The sequence below is a fragment of the Dendrobates tinctorius genome, unplaced genomic scaffold (genome assembly GCF_039654945.1).
Source record: "Dendrobates tinctorius isolate UK_male_01 unplaced genomic scaffold, ASM3965494v1 ptg000134l, whole genome shotgun sequence".
NCBI classification, from domain to species: Eukaryota; Metazoa; Chordata; class Amphibia; order Anura; family Dendrobatidae; genus Dendrobates; species Dendrobates tinctorius.
Window position 1 is genome coordinate 17,682,447 of NW_027361802.1, and position 19,410 is coordinate 17,701,856.

The following is a 19,410-nucleotide window of genomic DNA, read 5'->3' on the forward strand; positions in this document are numbered from 1 at the left end:
ATAAAATAGGACTCAACTATCAAATTTGTCTATATGAATTTTCTTTACATTCTCAATATAACATTACCACCTAAGGCCAATACAAATAATTATTTTCCTTCTGAAATGTCTATACAATACAGAATTGCAGTAATAATTGTTATTAAGAGCATTGTTATTATTTTGTATTCTTATTATTTGCTAATATTGTTGATATAGAAGAGTTAATGGTTTGCTTTTATATCCCTTTAAATGCCTTTAAGACTTCAATTGCCTTTTGCCTTATTATTGCTAGAATTATTCTTATGTAGACTAGTAGTCTCTGTCTTCAAGGAAACTATACTTGTTATCATATTTGTTCTCAACAACGTGTTCTGGGTATATTGTAAACAAGGTACGTACGACCCTGAGGTGATGGTGGGGGCCAAATGAGCTCCAGAGTCACATATTGTTGTAAATGGTATAAAAACATGTCTTATATTTCATTACGTCAGATAAAGTGATTTGACCACGACCCGTGGGTGTTGAGTCCTTTGTCTCCAAGCGCTTGTCATCAGAAGGGCGACAAAACCTCTCAATCTGGCCTCACTGGTGATCTGGAAAGATCTGACGCTTGGTCAGAACAAAAACAGCTACGACAGTTTGGCGCCCTACGGGGACCGTGGAAACCAGTCTATTCGGAATCCGGATGTGGGAGCTTCCTGGGAGGTTGAAAATGCAGAATCCAGGCTGCAGCAGGTGAGAACATTTATTCTTACATTGATTCTGCATCTGCAGCCTCTCTAAGGATGCCCACATACCTCTGGGTAAGACTGTAACAGCACGGTTCAAAAGAACCCACATCACCAGTGAGGGGTGAGTATGTCTGTATGAGAGTTGAATAATAGAGTAATAAGATAATAATTGTCATCTGTATTATCTGTTAAACTGTTCTGGCAATATACTAATATACTAACTGGTTGTGCACTGGTGCACTGTGTAGCACAAAGTCTGGGATAGACTCTGTGCAGTTTTGTATGAGGCTGTGGTTTTTGGTTGCTCTGGTTTTCAATGTTTCTTGTTGTTTAAGAAGTTGGCTTTGGTGTTCTCGGAGTGTCAGTGGACACTGCTGTAGGTTAAAGCGTCAATCAAATCCAAAGTGCAAGATAGTCAGGCTGTGTGAATCCTTGTATATATGTCTATGAGAACCTCTGAATAAGATGAGAGATGAGTAATTGAGTATAAAAAAAAAATCCGTGAATGAGCACGTATAAATGAATCATCACACATCATTTTTGTGTCAAGAGATTTGTTACCTTTCTAGTTGTGGTGGAATCCCGGACAGATGCGTTATAGATATTTCAAATCTACATCTGAGACTGAATGAATTGAGTAATGATATAGCTTGTGTTATATGTGGCATTACATTGTAAAGTTTCCTGAATGCATTTGGCCATAAAAGGGGCAAGACTCAGTTAATCTCATTATACAGTCATCTGCTCTTACAGTGAAATCCCGTGATTTTGAGTTTCTTTGTAGAAATTGATTTTGATAACTCTAAAGAGCTACAGAATTCAGTGAAGAACGCTGCATTCTGATGGGAGGGGGGAATGATACCGCTGCGCAGTTTTTCTTCTCCCTTCGCTCTTATCTCTGCTGAGTGTGAGCTGTGCTCAAAATTCTCTGTAATTCTATCCATAAAGTACGCGCTGAAAGATTTGTGCATTTTAAAGCAACAGTACTTAATTGAAGATGGAAGTTAAAAGTAAAATATGGTGCCTAATTTAGAAGGAAATTGCAAGTGATTGTTTGGTCATTAATGTGTTTGAACCTGCTTCTAGTTGTGTGATTGATTTGTATAGCAAATTGTGTATCAACAGAGGAGGTAGCCGACTGTACGGCTGATAAAGTAGGTCAGAGGCCTATCACACCTGGGCCTTCTTACTTTAGTCAGCAGGTTTTATTGTTGTGGGTGAGAGGCGAGGGTGAGGAGCCCTCTGGATATACCTTGGCAGGCTCACTCTGACTTGCTAAGTGTGGCCTGTAAGACAGAGGTCCAGGCACACTGGGAGGGCATTTCAGAAGAAAGGTGAGCTGTCTAAGGTTGAAATAGCCTTCCCACAACAATCCATGGAGCTGGGCTGGAAGGATGCAGGCCTGATCCTATTCTAGCCAGCTGATCTAGCGGGTGAGAGGCAGAGAGCCTTCCCGCTACATCCTGTAGGTCTACCGGGTGAGAGGCAAGGAGCCTTCCCGCTACACCTTGGCAGGCTCTCTCTGACTTGCTAAGTGTGGCCTGTAAGACAGAAGTCCAGGCACACTGGGAGGGCATTTCAGAAGAAAAGTGAGCTGTCGGCAGAAAAAGGTTGAAGCCATGGCAACTTTTTCTGTGTACCGTCGGTGCCCCCAATGAGATCCAAGAGAGCTATGCAAATTGAAAAAGACAGAGAAGAAAGGAAGCAGTAATACAGGTTGGACCAATTTAAAAAAAAAAAAAAGGCAAAAATACCAGAGTGTGAATGTTTGGATGTACAAAAAGGCACAGACAAGGGAAGAAAATAGCAAGTGAATAAATGATGCTTGAGAATGAATGTGCAGCAGTGTGGAAGGTGTATTATGAATGTTTTGATTGACAAAGAGTAACCAGAGACTCAGACAAAACAGATGGACTTGTAAACACTGTGATCAGACTCAGACAAACCCAGACTGAATAGCTACTTGTGTGACCTGTGCTACTGACCTAAGCGAATTGCACTAAATCCTGTCCAGACAAGATCATATGTAGTGACATAAGAAGCTGACATAATAGAGTGGGTAGTGGGGACATTGACCTTTGAGGAGTAAGCTGACAGTAGACATCAGACGACCAACCCCATCAGTGCGACTAGAATAAGAAAGATGCAGGTGTATTATCCCTGGAGCCCCTCTGACCAGCTAGCTTTGTTGAAACAGTTGCCTGACCCTGAAGACCAACCATTCCCATTTTACAGACACATACAGGAAATACAGCAGACATATAAGTGTACCTGGGCAGACCTAGAGAGGTTGGTGAGTTTAAAGGCAGGTGACGCACTAGGACATATAATTAAGACACACACAGATGTGACAAAGAATCAGGCTTGGGGCATGGATGATAAATCTGCACTGTCTGGGGAGACATACTGTGAGTCACTAAGACAATGGGCTACAGTGGAACAATCAGAGCAGTCTGTACTCCTGATTAACGTGACACAGCAAAGAGGAGAGAGTGTAGAGATGTGCTTTGGACGGTTACAGCTGAAATGGGCAGACATGGGGTACATTTGCATAAACCCACTTGATGTTAGAATACTGGTGAATGCATTCATTGACGGTATGAACAAAGACTTGCGAGACGCAGTACAGACAGCCAGACCTGAATGGAGACATGTAGATCCGAAAGACCTCCTTAAGGTAGCTAAAGAAATTGAGCAAACAAGGACAATAAGACGACCTGTCATGTATGCTGGAGCACAAGGAAAACAGTGGAGACGTAGTAAGGTACCAAGGGACCTAGAAACAGTGAGGTGCTGGAATTGTGGTACTTACAAAACTTATTGTTAGTGACAATACCCCTATGAATTTACTGGGAGCAGATGTGCTGAGTGCGATCCAGGCCACCATACAGTACTCTCCTGAGGGTATTACAGTCACAAGTCCCCTCTCAGATAAACATTTGTGTAAGATTGCGGCAATGGTGTATATGACAAAAGCGGTGAAACTAACACCTGACACCAAAATGCCTGAGGATGAGGAAATGGGACAGGTGCCAGACACTGTTTGGGCAAGGGGAAAAACGGATGTGGGTCAGTTGCCCATTCCCCCTGTCATGATTAAAATGAAAGAAGGAACCACTCCCCCTTGTTTAAAGCAATACCCCTTGAGCCTAGCAATATCAATAGCCAAATCAATTGCCCCGAGCAGAGATATTAGAGAGTATGTTAAGGCAGGGGTTCTGGTGCAAAGAAACCCCCCCTTTGGACTGCAAAGATCTTCCCCCTGTGACACCACTTTGTATCCCATTAGGAAAAAAGAAAAAAAAAAAAAAGGAACTCAAGGGTTTGCTGACACTTACAGAAAGGTTCATGACTTAAGGGCTATTAATGATGATACAGTGAGTGTGACCTCAATCGTCCCTAACACACACACACAATATTGTCACAGATCCCAGTAATGTCAAAATGTTTCACAATCATTGATTTAGCAGGTGCATTTTTCTCTGTACCCCTGCACACAGACTGTCAGTATCTTTCTCCTTTACTCATAGAGGTGAACAATATTGTTGGACAGTCCACCCACAAAAGGGGGAAAGAAACCCCCTGCCATCTATTCAGCAGCGATGGCAGGGATCCTTGAGTAGTGGCAATCACCTCATCCGCTGATTGTACTATTACAGTACGTGGATGACCCTAAGGGTTGCAAGGTCTCACGTGACAAATTACAGTATTACAAACAAAAGGTGACATTTGTTGGGACATTATATTGCCGAAGGTACCAGACACCTGACAGGAAACAGGCAATTCAAGATCTCCCTCTACCCAGGTCACCTAAGCATCTATGCATCTTCCTAGGTTTAGTGACCCGGGACCTCACACAAAATTGATTGTGTCTGTGCGGTAGGAGCAGCCGCACTACTAGGAAAGGCATGTGAGATCACACTGATGTTTCTTTTGACAATCTATTCCCCACATGACATCTATGCCATACTCCTACAAGTTCAACCAAAACATCTGTCTATGGCCAGACAGCTCCGACTTGAGTGTGCTCTACTAATTCCTGAGTATGTCACCCTCAAAAGATGTAACGTTCTGAATCCAGCCACCCTCCTGCCTGTGGATTCAGAAAAGGGGGAATTGGTGACCGTATTAGCAAGTGAGGAAGGATACTTTGACATGACGCATGAACATGTCTGCATAGAACTGATGAGTCAGGAGACAGTTGGGTTTGCACACATTCATGAAAAACCTGTTCCTAATGCAGACTTTGAGTTTCTTTTTTGTAGATGGCCCCAGATACCACCAGGATGGACGATTCTACACTGGATATGCAGTAGTATCCTCACATGAGGTAATCCGAGCGGAACCACTCTCTCCTCACATGTCGGCGCAGGAGGCAGAGTTGAAGGCACTCACTGAGGCGTGTAGAGCCGCTGCAGGTAAAGTCGCTAATATTTTCACAGATTCGAAGCCCATTAAAAATGCAGAGCTGGTGAAACAATTGATGGAGGCATTGATGTTACCAGTCCAGGTTGGCATTGTCAAGGTAAAAGCACACACAAAGGTGACTCCGTGGAGGTAGAGGGCAATAGAAGGGCGATCAAGGCTGCTAAAATAGCACAAGGTGGCCTAGAGAGAGCAGTGGACGGTGGCGGGGAGTCAGCGTATTCCAGCCACATTGGGTCTAGATGTCCTGAAATCCCTCCAGTAAAAGGCTGCCCAAACAGAGAAGGTACACCGGGGGAGACTGGGAGCTGAGCTGAACTCAAATGGAGTATGGGAGAATAAGGATAAAATGTGCCCACCAAAGTCCCTGTTCCCAATCATGGCGCAAGCAGCACATGGCCCCAATCACACCTCAAAAAGTCACATGTGTGCCATGGTAGATGCCTTCTGGATCGCTCCTGGTTTCAGTTACGCAGCCGCGAAACTTGTACAATCATGCCTCATCTGTGCACAGCACAACCCAGGTAAAACAGTAAAAGTCCCTAAGAAAGCGACACCTAGGCCTCTCTACCCGTTTCAGAGACGGCAGATTGACGACATACAGCTACCAAGGTAGGAGTGTATGCAAATATCCTAGTATGTGTAGATCTCTTCTCTGGTTGGCCGGAAGCCTATCCGGTAGAACGTGCAAATGCTAAAATGACTACAGACAAACTGATGAAAGAACTGATCTGCAGGTATGGTGTCCCAGAAACCACAGAAACAGATAGGGGTGCACACTTCACGGGAGAAATAATGAGGGAAGTCATGCAGGCCCCGGGTGTACAGCAAGCATTTCATACACCATATAGGCCACAAGGTAGTGGGAAAGTGGAAAGACTAAATGGGACACAAACTGAAAATTCAAAAGGCCATGGCAGACACAGGAAAGAGCTGGGTGGAGTGCTTGCCTCTTGCACTCTTTTCAGTCAGACACACTCCAAATAGAAACACAGGCTTGTCTCCCTTTGAAGTCCTGTTTGGTAGTGCACCAAAGACTGGTCTGTACTTCCCACAGGTGCTACAAATGCAACACGGTGCTATGACAGCCTACGTCCAGGCCTTGCAGGAAAGACTTAATGTGGTGCATAAACATGTGTTCTCATACATTCCAGATCCTAATGCCAGTGCAGATGTGCATCAGCTGAATCCAGGTGATTGGGTGGTTATACGCAGACACGTGAGAAGGATCCGGGACCCACGATTTGACGGCCCCTTCCACGTCCAGCTGACCACATCCACTTCAGTAAAACTTGAGGGAAAGTCCACCTGGATCCACGCCTTTCACTGCAAGAAGGTCCTGTCAACAGCAGAATGACTGTTCTCCTCATCACCTTGCTGGCAGTGACAGGGTTACTGCACTCTACAGAGACACAGGACAAACTCTTAAATGCTGATTGGGACAACAAACTTGTTCGGCATCATGCTCTTCTTATAAAGGACATGGAAGGACAGAAACCGAAAGACTGTTGGATCTGTACACACAGCCCTGTATCCGTGAGGACTATGCCGTTCTTAGCCTTACCTCTGGAGACATGGGAGGTATTAACCCCACACTGCATACACAATGAGACTTGGACTCAACCTAGGTGTGTCCCGTGATATATCTGCCTCATTGGCTATAGTCGAATGGGCCGCTAATCCCTGGTTTCAGTTTAATATAACGCGGACTAAAGGTACAAATGTGGTGGCGGGAATATGATTCAGATGTCGGAAATATGGTCGCCAGGAGGAGGACTGAGATCCCTCACTCAGACCCTATTCCCAATGATGGACGGTGGTTCAGTCTTCAGCACACTGGAGCAGACACCTGTGGTGAGGACAATAATTACACTCATGATCAAACACAGGTTAATAAGACGATGTACCAGGATGGTATTGAAGGCTGTAGAGCATCTACGGGTAAAATAATAAGGAAAGAAAGGGGTAAATGTACATCTGGTATAAGGGGAAAACCAATGAATAATACTTGGTGTGCCCATAAGCCTGCAGTAGGTCAGGACTTTTGAGTTTATACCAATGTATACAGACCCCTGGTCACGTTTGTGTTCTCCCTGAAGGAGTATTCTTGGTTTGCGGACATCGTGCCTACAGGTGGGTGAGCCCAGACATAAGAGGGGTCTGCACTCTTGCTAAACTGACACCAGCCACTTTCATAGTTCCTCATAGTAAAATAGACACAGCAGCAGTCCCAATTCACACTTTGTATAGAAGGGCTGCAGACAATAAGCCCCAGCCAAATGGTAGGCCGCATCTAGTAGAGATGGGGATAACAAAATATTCAGTAGTATGCTAATATACCCCTTCATAACACAACTGTGGGATAAATTAGTGGAAGGTACCGACTACCTGGACGATCAGATTTTCCAGATTCTTGAAGTTCTAAATGAGACTAATACAATACAGAGACAATTAATCGTAGTTACTAACCAACATACTATAGTACTAGATTACCTGACAGCAAAAGAAGGAGGAATGTGTCAAATAATTGGTCCCACCTGTTGTAATTATATCGACCCTGCTGGCAATCTCCAGATCAAGGCCAGTATGGACAACGTAGGTGAACTTAGAGACCAATGGTTAAAACAACACAGTGCAAACAGAGACTCCTGGTAAGGTAACACATTCTCTTTCCTAAATCCAGTAAATTGGTTTAATGGCTTAGTAGGATGGATTTTTGGCATTATATAGACTTGTATGCAAATTTTGTTGGTTTGCTTATTGCTTTATGTAGCCGTAAAAGCGCTAATATATGTATTACTTAAGCTACTGAATAATGTATGCATAAAAAAAGAATCTAAGGCTGAACCTTCTGTAGTGTATCATAGACCCCAGGTAGCCATTGCTGATGGGGAAGGTGAGTGTCCACACTGAGGGTGGATGGGTGAAGCAGGTAGGAAGCCCCCTTATGGGTACTAGACCCATGAGAGAGTAGCTCCTTTGTGGACATCACCTGACCCTGTGGCAAAGGTTATACCATTTACAAAAGGGGGAAATTGATATAGAAGAGTTAATGGTTTGCTTTTATATCCCTTTAAATGCCTTTAAGACTTCAATTGCCTTTTGCCTTATTATTGCTAGAATTATTCTTATGTAGACTAGTAGTCTCTGTCTTCAAGGAAACTATACTTGTTATCATATTTGTTCTCAACAACGTGTTCTGGGTATATTGTAAACAAGGTACGTACGACCCTGAGGTGATGGTGGGGGCCAAATGAGCTCCAGAGTCACATATTGTTGTAAATGGTATAAAAACATGTCTTATATTTCATTACGTCAGATAAAGTGATTTGACCACGACCCGTGGGTGTTGAGTCCTTTGTCTCCAAGCGCTTGTCATCAGAAGGGCGACAAAACCTCTCAATCTGGCCTCACTGGTGATCTGGAAAGATCTGACGCTTGGTCAGAACAAAAACAGCTACGACATTGTTGTTGTTATTATCACAAGTATTTTTGCTATATATATATGGATATATGCAAATTTACAGTAATTATATAATTACTGTTACTCAAATAATAATAATAATAATAATATAAGTACTAATTATTATTGCTATAATTATTGTAAATTTGTTTTAGATTGTGCTGATAAAATGGGTTTATATAATGACAATAATAATAATTATAATAATTTCATTATGTAAACCCATTTTCTTAGTACATTCTCAACCTCCTTTCCTAAGGATTTTAGTAGACATTTAAAACTGTATTGTGTATTGTGGGCATACAGTTTTACAAAGCTAAAAGAATACATGAAATACTTTACAAAATAATACTTAACGTGTCTTCAAATGAAAAGGATGAGCATATGTTTATTCTTCAAAAGAATAGATTATGATTACAGAGGCAAATTTTGTTGCCCTACTTTTTGGATTTGCCTTTGGTGCTCTCTTGCAGACTGTACAGTGTACACCAATATATTCAGATTATAATTATTAACTGCAAAATAGGCCAGGCAAGATTGACATATATTCCATTTAAAAACTAAGTTTGTTTCTGTGTTTTAGAAAAAAAAAAAAAGCTAAACAGATGTGAAACCTCTGGCTAAATTCACTTTTTTCATCTTTTCATGAAGTACGAGACACGTGCACAAATAAACATGTTTATATTGCCCTGCATGCTGCTAGGCAAATTGTACAAAATCATATAAAAGTAGTTCCTGTCCAACAACTATAATGGGTTACTTTAAAAACAAAGTATGGATTTTGAAAAGTCTGAGTTTATTAAAAAATATATGTGTATTTTTAAATGTAAATAAACCAAAATGTAAAAATAATATAATCATAAATTAGACTGAGCAGAGCAAAGTCAGCTATTTTACTTTTTCATTCAAAGACATGTAGAAGATTGAGAGCAGAAATAGACACTTCAGCCAATCTACACCTTTTTTAGCATTTTTATTTCAGACATGTGTAACACCTGCAGTGAGACCCATGTGTGCTTTTCCAGCAGCTCCTGTCTCTGAACAGACATTCACAGCAGCAGACCTTAATGAACCCTTTGCTGCAGTACCCTGGACTTCAACTCTCAGTACTAGAGTTGAGCGAAATGGGTCGAAAAATTTCAAAAGTCGCCGACTTTTGGCAAAGTCGGGTTTCATGAAACGAAACCCGACCCTAGGATGAGGTCGGCCACGAGGTCGGCGACTTAAGCGTCAAAGTCGCGCTTCAAAAGTTTGTTTTGCGCTCTTTTTCAGCCAATCAGGATCCACGGACACTGTGGGCAACGTGATGACATAGGCAGGGGTCACCACCATCTTTCAGAAGGGCATGCAAGTGATTGGCTTGCTTTGGTGGGCATCACAGGGGGTATAAAAGGGCGTGCACGCCGACCGCCATGTTACTCATGCTGATCTCAGAATAGGGAGAGCTGCTGCTGCTGCTGCTGATTTTGTAGGGAGAGCGTTAGGCAGGGAAGAAGACACCAAAAACTGCTTCTGCTGCTAGCGATTTTGCCTGTACAACACACCAGTCACTGTGTGTGCAGTGCAAGTGGAGGCTATATTTTGCTGGATCAGCGGTGTTGGTTGTTAGGCTGCCTTCTAAGGCTTCCTGATGGCTGCTTTGCTGTTTACCCACTGCTCTGCAAACTGCTTTTTTAAAAGCAATCCCAATTTTTTTTTTGTCCTGGAGAGGTACTGAGCGTGCATTTTTTCACACCATACAGCGGTGTACGCTCCTCACACAGTACCTTGTAACGGCTGTTATCACAGCCACAGTGAAACTATCTGTGTGTCACTCTGTAAGGATAAGTCGAGGACATGTTCCGTTCCTACAGACCTGCACCTTCTAGTTTTGTCTAGCTTTCAAACAGTTAAATATATTTGCTGTTTGATCACATTCAAAACTATAGAGAGACAGCGTGTGTCAGTCCGAATACTTAAAAAACACGGAGCTTGACAATTTTACGTACACTGGACAGCCGTGTACGTGCACGCTCCTCTCTCAGTACCGTGTAACGGCTGTTATCACGGCCACAGTGAAGCTATCTGTGTGTCGCTCTGTAAGGATAAGTCGAGGACATGTTCCGTTCCTACAGACCTGCACCTTCAAGTTTTGTCTAGTTTTCAAACAGTTAAATATATTTGCTGTTTGATCACATTCAAAACTATAGAGAGACAGCGTGTGTCAGTCCGTATACTTAAAAAACACGGAGCTTGACAATTTTACGTACACCGGACAGCCGTGTACGTGCACGCTCCTCTCTCAGTACCGTGTAATGGCTGTTATCACGGCCACAGTGACGCTATCTGTGTGTCGCTCTGTAAGGATAAGTCGAGGACTTTTTCCGTTCTTACAGACCTACACTCTAGGGAGATTCCTATTCTGCCCAATTCTATATACACCTTGTAGTTTGTCATAAACTAGCCAATTTCTGCCTGTGACATAGCGCTGTGATATTCATTGGGCCTCACACAATCCATAAGTGTCCAGTGTCCACAAGTGTGTGCTGAAATTCAAAATCTTCGTTATCCTCTAGTCACATTTTTCACACCTGCGACATTAAGCCTGTGATATAGCGCTGTGATATTCAGTGGGCCTCACACAATCCAAAAGAGTCCAGTGTCCACAAGTGTGTGCAGAAATTCAAAATCTCCGTTATCCTCTAGTAACATTTTTCACACCTGCGACATCGAGCCTTTGACATAGCGCTGTGATATTCAGTGGGCCTCACACAATCCAAAAGTGTCCAGTGTCCACAAGTGTGTGCAGAAATTCAAAATCTCCGTTATCCTCTAGTGACATTTTTCACACCTGCGACATCGAGCCTGTGACATAGCGCTGTGATATTCAGTGGGCCTCACACATTCCAAAAGTGTCCAGTGTCCACAAGTGTGTGCAGAAATTCAAAATCTCCGTTAGCCTCTAGTGACATTTTTCACACCTGCGACATCGAGCCTGTGACATAGCGCTGTGATATTCAGTGGGCCTCACACAATCCAAAAGTGTCCAGTGTCCACAAGTGTGTGCAGAAATTCAAAATCTCCATTATCCTCTAGTGACATTTTTCACACCTGCGACATCGAGCCTGTGACATAGCGCTGTGATATTCAGTGGGCCTCACGCAATCCAAGAGTGTCCAGTGTCCACAAGTGTGTGTAGAAATTCAAAATCTCCTTTATCCTCTAGTGACATTTTTCACACCTGCGAAATCGAGCCTGTGACATAGCGCTGTGATATTCAGTGGGCCTCACACAATCCAAAAGTGTCCAGTGTCCACAAGTGTGTGCACAAATTCAAAATCTCCCCTGTCCTATAGACACCTTGTACCTTGTTTTACATTACTATATAGTTTGTTGGATTTTGTCTACATTTCTACCAAAAATGAGGAAGGCTGGTGGAAGAGGCCGTGGAATTGGGCGGGGGTTGGCAGCTGGTAATGATGGTGTTGGTGGTGTTTCTGATGGTAGTGGCAAAAGCAAAATAGGACCGAATGCAGGAGTTGTTGAGCCTGCGTCATCGTCTGGCTCCACAAGGCCTCGAAGGCTTAGTTTTCTAGGAGTTGGCAAACCGCTTTTAAAGCCAGAGCTTCAGGAAAAAGTTTTGTCTTACATTGCTGACTCAGCCTCCAGCTCTATCGCCTCCTCTTCTGAAGTTGTAAAAAATAAAAGCACTGAGTCGTCATTGGAGGCTCATGTTCATGAACCACACCTTTCCTTGTGTCCTTCACCCCAACCAAGATTGAAGGATGACGCAGGCCATACTACTGATTACTCCATGGAGCTGTTTTCACATACCATGCCTGGATTATCAAGTGAAATGGTGAATTACCCAGGCCAAGATGAATCTGACATGGAGTGCACTGATGCACAGCCACTGATAGATGATTCTGCTGGTACATTCACTCAGAGCACTACATTATCCTCGCAGTGTACAGAGACAGATTCTGACCCTGATGAGACTCAGGTGCCCCTTCCCGCACACTATACCACCATACATGGTGACACAGAGGAAGGTGCACATGACATTGAAGAGGAGGTGATGGATGACCCAGTTGTTGACCCAGATTGGCATCCATTGGGGGAAGAGGGTGCTGCTTCCAATAGCTCAGATGAGGAGGAGGAGCATCCACAGCAGACATCGACATCGCAACAGCTGTTATCTGGCAGGCCCGGAGCACTCCATAGACAGGTTCCAAAAATCAAAAGAGTTGCTGGACAGCTTGTCCAGAGGGTCAAAATATCACAGCGTGCTAGGCCGCAAAATGTCTTCCAAAGTAGGAAGAGCGCGGTGTGGCACTTTTTTGGACAAAATCCTCATGATCAGGCCAAGGTTATCTGTAAGAAGTGCGCAAAGACCTTTAGCCGAGGGAAAAATCTGAAAAATTTGAATACCAGTTGCATGCTTAGACATTTAACCAGCATGCACTTGCAAGCGTGGACACAACACCAAACCTCAAGTACCACATGTGCAACTGATCACAAAGAAGGTAGTCAGCAACGCTACATTGTTTCCCCCACTGTAAGCCCACCGGTTAGCACAGCAGCAAATGTTGAGGTGTCGTTGCAAGGCCACAACAGTCAGGGAATCCCACTGTTATATCAACGAAAGACTGAATCTAGGCCATCAGAAAGAACACCAACTCCATCACCATCATCAACCCTCTCTCAGTCCGCCCTGTCCACTGCTACTTCCACCATATGCAGCTCTCAAGTCCAGCTCACCCTCCCAGACACTATGAGTAGGTCAAGAAAGTACTCAGTCTCTCATCCGCGTACACTGGGTTTGAACGCCCACATTGCCAAACTAATCTCGTTAGAGATGATGCCCTATCGGTTGATAGAAAGCGCAGCTTTCTGCGAACTCATGGCCTATGCAGTACCACGCTATGACCTATCCAGTCGCCACTTCTTCTCTCGCAAAGCCATCCCAGCCCTCCACCATCATGTGAAAGACCGCATTGTCCATGCACTCAAGCAGTCAGTGAGTGGAAAGGTGCACCTCACAACTGATGCATTGTCCAGTCGGCATGGCCAGGGCCGTTACATGTCCATCACTGCGCACTGGGTTAATGTGGTGGATGCAGGGTCCACAGGAGACAGCGGTGGTGGGACAGTGCTGCCTAGCCCACGGTATAGGAAACAGTAGGCTGTAGGCATTCGACCCTCCTCCTCCTCCTCCTCCAGAAGCGAAAGCTCATCCACAGAGCGCAGTCATACGAGCACTCCATCTGCAGCTGCCACTGTTGCACACGAGGTGTCCCCCTATCGAGCCGCTAGTGGAAAGCATCAGCAGGCTGTGTTGCAGATGATGTGTTTGGGTGACAGACACACCGCGGAGGTGCTGGCCGAGTACTTTCAGCGTCAAACTGAGTCATGGCTGTGCAGTGTACATCCTGAGGCAGGCAAGGTAGTTAGTGATAACGGCCGTAATTTTGTGGCAGCCATAGCCCTTTCAAAACTCAGCCACATACCTTGCTTGGCTCACACCTTGAACCTGGTGGTGCAGTGCTTCCTCAATAATTATCCGGAGTTAACAGCCCTGCTCCAGAAGGTGCGAAGACTGTGCGCGCACATCCGCCGGTCGCCTGTACACTCCATTCGTATGCAGAAGCTGCAGCGATTGCTCCACCTTCCCAACCACCGCCTCATTATTGACATTGCAACAAGGTGGAACTCCACCCTGCACATGGTTGAGCGGCTGTGCAAGCAGAGGCAGGCCATAATGCATTTGTGGGAGGATACATGGCCAGGCACTTTGAGAGCAGACATGGAGTTGACAGGTGTGCAGTGGTCTAAGCTGAAAGACCTCTGTAAAGTCCTTCAGTGTTTTGAGGAATGCACACGGCTGGTAAGCGCAGACGACGCCATCGTAAGAATGAGCATCCCACTTATGCGTCTGCTCATGCAAACTTTGACGCACCTTAAGGAGCAGGCGTCTGCAGCCAATGTTGACGAGGAGGAAGAGGTGGAGGGAATCCTTGATGACATTCAGCCATTGTCTGCTCAGGGACCTCTCCTTGACGAGGTGGAGGAAGAAGAGGAGGATGATGATGGGGATGATTACTTAGGGGAGGAGGATGCATCTCGTGGTGCAAGTGAAAATGTTGGTGTGGCAAGGTCTGGTACAGGGTTTGTGCGTGACTGGAGGGATGTGGATTTGCCAGAAAGTGCTCCTCCACCCAGCACTCGCAGTGCATCATTGACACCGGGAACATTGGCCCACATTATGCCTTGCAGATCCTAAAAAGGGACCCACGCATTGCCAAAATGATGAACGATGATGACTACTGGTTGGCCAGCATCATGGATCCACGCTATAAAGGCAAATTACAAAACATCATGCCACAGGAGAACCTTGACCTAATATTGGCTACTAAACAAGCAACTCTGGTTAACCGGTTGGTTGAGGCATTCCCAGCACACAGCAGCGGTGATGGTGCTCACACGAGCCGTACGGGCCGGGGGCAGCTTGGCAGAGGTGTTCGTGGTGCACACAGCAGAAGTGGCGTTGGAGACAGGGGTTTCATGACAATGTTGTGGACTGATTTTTCACGGACCGCTCACACAACTGGTAATACTGCATCGATGGAAAGTGATAGGAGACAGCAGTTGTCAACTATGGTTAACAACTACTTTTCCTCCCACATCGATGTTCTCCCGCACAGGTCATTCCCCTTTGACTATTGGGCCGCTAAACTGGACACCTGGCCTGAATTGGCACAATATGCCTTACAGGAGCCCGCTTGCCCAGCTGCAAGTGTGCTATCGGAAAGAGTCTTCAGTGCAGCTGGATCAATCCTGACAGAAAAAAGGACCCATCTGTCAACCCAAAATGTGGATGATCTAACCTTCATTAAAATGAACCATGCATGGGTTTCCAAGGATTTTGTCCCAGCTTCCCTTGATGACACATAGGTTGCCAGAAAAATGGCTTGCTTTGGTCCTCCTCCTATTCCGCAAACTTGACCTATTTCGCCTTTTGCTGCAGCTGAATGACCCACATCTACATATGCCACTTTGTATACCTCCCTAAGTGGGCGGCCCCCCCATGGCCGGGGTCACCACCTAGCGCACAAAACCGTGCGAGTGCCGTTGCCCTGGACAGGTGGGTAGGCCGACTCTTGGGCACGGGCACTGGCATAGGGTCCCTCATAATGCAATCAAGTGTCTCTGACAGTGGTGGTGCACACCCGCCGTCAGACACACCGCCATACTATGAGGGGCCCAGTGCCAGTACCAACTCCCACGAGTGTGCCCCCCTTGCTTGGGCAGGGCCCCAGCATTTGCAATGTTTACCTCTCCCTGCTCCTCCGCTGTGTAGTCTGGCCTGTCAAATCCTTCACTAGGACTGCCACTACAAATTGATTGAACTGAAAGATGATGGTTAAGATGTAGCTATGCCCTGTCCGGCTGGCCGGGCTCTAGCCAGATGATCAGTGGCTTCCATTTCTTATGGACGTCGACTCACAATTACATGCAGTGGTGGTTTATCATCAGCTTTCACAGTTTTCCTACTCACAAACGTGTGACATTCCGGTGCACATTTCAAAATGTGCCCTCTCATGCCAATCAAATAGAATCGCCTACGGCCTGTGGCTTCTGTCTTTTGCACTCCAAAGTTACGTGACAGATCATGATAGCCAGTGAGCACCATGTTTACATCGCTCCCTGTGATAAAAATTGGATTGAGATGAGTAACAGTGATGGAATCAACGGAAGTGCGATACAGCAAGACTTTATTCACAAAAAAATGTTTTCACTGTCTCAACACACAAATTAATTGAGGGTCAGCATCGCCTATGAGAATTGTGACGGAAGTTTTTCCCCTGAATAATAATTCCTAGATTTCTGCAATCAATAGCCTTTATGTCACTAATTGTATGCATCTCATTTCCTATTGCGGAGAGGCTGGACTGTATTACTGAGACAGAAATATATATGAAGATTTAAAAATAACACCAAAAGTATATAGTTGTGTACGCCTCAAATGCATTTCCTTTTTTCCACTTTTTAGATTCCTGTGTAATCCATACTGAGAACACGGAGATTTTACATGTTTAAACTATGCTATATATACCTGCTATCCAGTGATAAAGTACCCTTTCTGAACTTTGTACAATCTGGTCAAATCCATACTGGGCCTGAGAACATCTGAGTCTGCCTCCTGATCTATAGACATATATTTTTAATGTGTAAACTAGGCTACATATATACGTGTTATCCGGTGAAACTGTATCCTTTATCAATTTTCTACAATGTTGTTGAATCCATACTGGGCCTGAGAACGGCTGCCGAGCTGTTAAGCAAGCTACAGCACCTGTGGTTTGGACACGTAATTTTTTTCAGGAATGATGGTTAGGCCTAACTCCGGAATTGCGGTTGACCTGAACTTACTGGGAAATCATCGTTCGCGGGGAATAATCTGCATCCCAGATCCCCATCAATAACGGAGTTCAGTAGGTTATCTGCACCTGTAAGCGACAAAAGCTGGTCCTTTCAGTGTAGCGTGCATGCAGCCCCGGACATGTACTGGAATTCTAGACCTGTTATTGCTCGATCTCACGTGCCACAGCCTCGCGTATCCCTCTAGTAAGCTTGACGCGTACCGCGGGGCCATGCCAGAGTCTCGGTCGTTAACGGAATAAAGCTGAGAAATCGCTAGCACAACTACAAATGGACATACCACACCACACACAGAATCGACAAAGCTTGCAATCTGTCCATCTTGTCTGTAGCTTGTATGGTAGTGGTTTCCCGGGTGCAGTCCAATTAAGCCACAGGCTCCACTCCTGGTGGTGCCCTTTTGGACATTCCTTTAAGGTTCAGCTTTGCAATCATACTGCCCCCGGAAACCAAAAACTTTGCCTTCAGGGACGCTGTTTGGAGGTTCGTGGGAATAACGCCGCCCGATCAGCAGTCGGCATATGGGTTGCCCTCCCAGGGCAGTGGGGTACTCGGTACCGGGCCGGTGTCAGTGGGATGTGTCACAGCAGCGGTGACCTGGACGGTGGCCCTGGGCGCCCATGTAAATGGCGTGGTATAATGGTAAAGAGTTTATATAGATAGTTTGACGCCACCTGTGGTGTTCGGCAACATAGATGTTAGGCCGACACTGCATGCAGATCCTCTGGGACTGATGGTGTTGTGCAGCAAAGATGGTGAAGCTCCCCACAGGTGGAGCTGGAGTCCCAGGGAAGTGTAGATGTAGTGATGGGGGAAAGGCACAGGCGGTGTAGGTGCTGGTACCCAGATGTAGCGGTGCTGGAATAACTGTAGGACACCAGAGCGTGCAGTTCCAAAGCTTTACTCACAGTCTGCAGGTTACACAGATGCCTGCCTCTGTGCTGTGTCCTCCGGGTCAGGACCTCTGCCAACCTCTGGGACCAGAATGGAAAGCTCCCTTCCAACACTCCACCAACATGTACCTTCCTGAACGTCGCCTTTCTAGTGCTTGTGGGGGAAGCACTCACAGGACCGTGGTTCACTGAAATCCTCCTGTCTAACAGATGTTCCTCAGACTTTACTTGTATGGCAGACAGCTGTAGCCTTTTCCTTCTGCCTCGCACACGTCGATGCTGGGGCCTCCGAGCCTTAGTTGGGTGCAGAGCATTTATAGCTGCTACTTCCCCCGGTTTCTGCTGCAGGAACGTCAGTGTCCCTACAAACTCGGAGACCGGAATCCGTACCATGCGCTCCAGCTAGGAGTGAGCCTTAACTCTGCACATCCTCCAGGTCCCCTTCTAACCTCCACACACTTCCCCTTCCCTGCACAGAGTGCCCAAACTTACCTCCTCCCGACCACAGAGAGCAGCTCCTCAGCAGTCAGGTTCAGAGGTCTCCCTGCTGGCCTGGAGTGGGAAATGTGTTGTGTGTTGGTTTCACTGCTAGAGAGACCTTCGTTGCTACCAAGCTTGACAACACACTCCCTAGGAGGAAGGCAATGCCACAGTGGCGACTGTACTCTTGGGGACGCCACAAGTGCACTGAGGCCCAGCCACTGCTGGATGATGCGGCTGGTACATTGACCCAGACCACTACATTCCCCTCGCACTCTACACAGCCAGAATCTGACCCAGAGGAAACTCAGGTTTCCCTTCCCGCATACTATACCACCTTACACGGTGACAAAGAGGAAAGTGCAGATGAAAGTGCAGGTTCCTTGAGCAGGTGGGGGGGCATACTCATGGGCGATGGCACTGGCACAGGGCACCGCATAGTACGCAAAAGTGTCTCTGCCGTTGGGAAGGCCTAAACAGCCAAGTGCAGTGAGATGGAAGATGGGGACGACAAGGAGTTCAGAGTAGTGCAGGGATTCCCTAGCAAGGAGACCTATGTAATTGTTTTCAATGTTGGGACAGCAATTTTTGGGGAGCACTATACTCTGGTGAATGATATATGGGGCCCACCATACACTGGAGCATTCCAAAGGTGGACATCAGACACTGGAGCAGCATTTACAGGGCCCATTATACACTAGAGCAGTAGAAATGGGGCCCATTATATATGGAGCATTACTTGGGCCCATAAGACAGTGGAGCTTCATCCATTGGGACCAACATATACTGTAGCATTATGTGGAGCTCATCATATACGGTTTGAAACATTATATGGGAATAATGATTCCGTATGGAGAAATATATGGGCCTCATTACTCTGTATAGCGCACTAAGCGCTGGCCATAATACTGTATGGAGTTATATACTGTCCGTTTTTGGAGGTATTGGAGAATTTAAAATGGATATCAGTCATGAGTAGTGTTGAGCATTCCGATACCGCAAGTATCGGGTATCG

General features: G+C 45.6%; 1 long non-coding RNA gene across 1 annotated transcript; it reads left to right on the top strand.

The window, feature by feature from the left end:
* Positions 1-231: 231 nt before the first annotated feature.
* LOC141048299 (uncharacterized) lies at positions 232-8,477 on the top strand. The gene is made up of 2 exons (XR_012220018.1): positions 232-834; positions 6,293-8,477. It is a non-coding gene; the product is annotated as an uncharacterized lncRNA (long non-coding RNA).
* Positions 8,478-19,410: the final 10,933 nt, after the last annotated feature.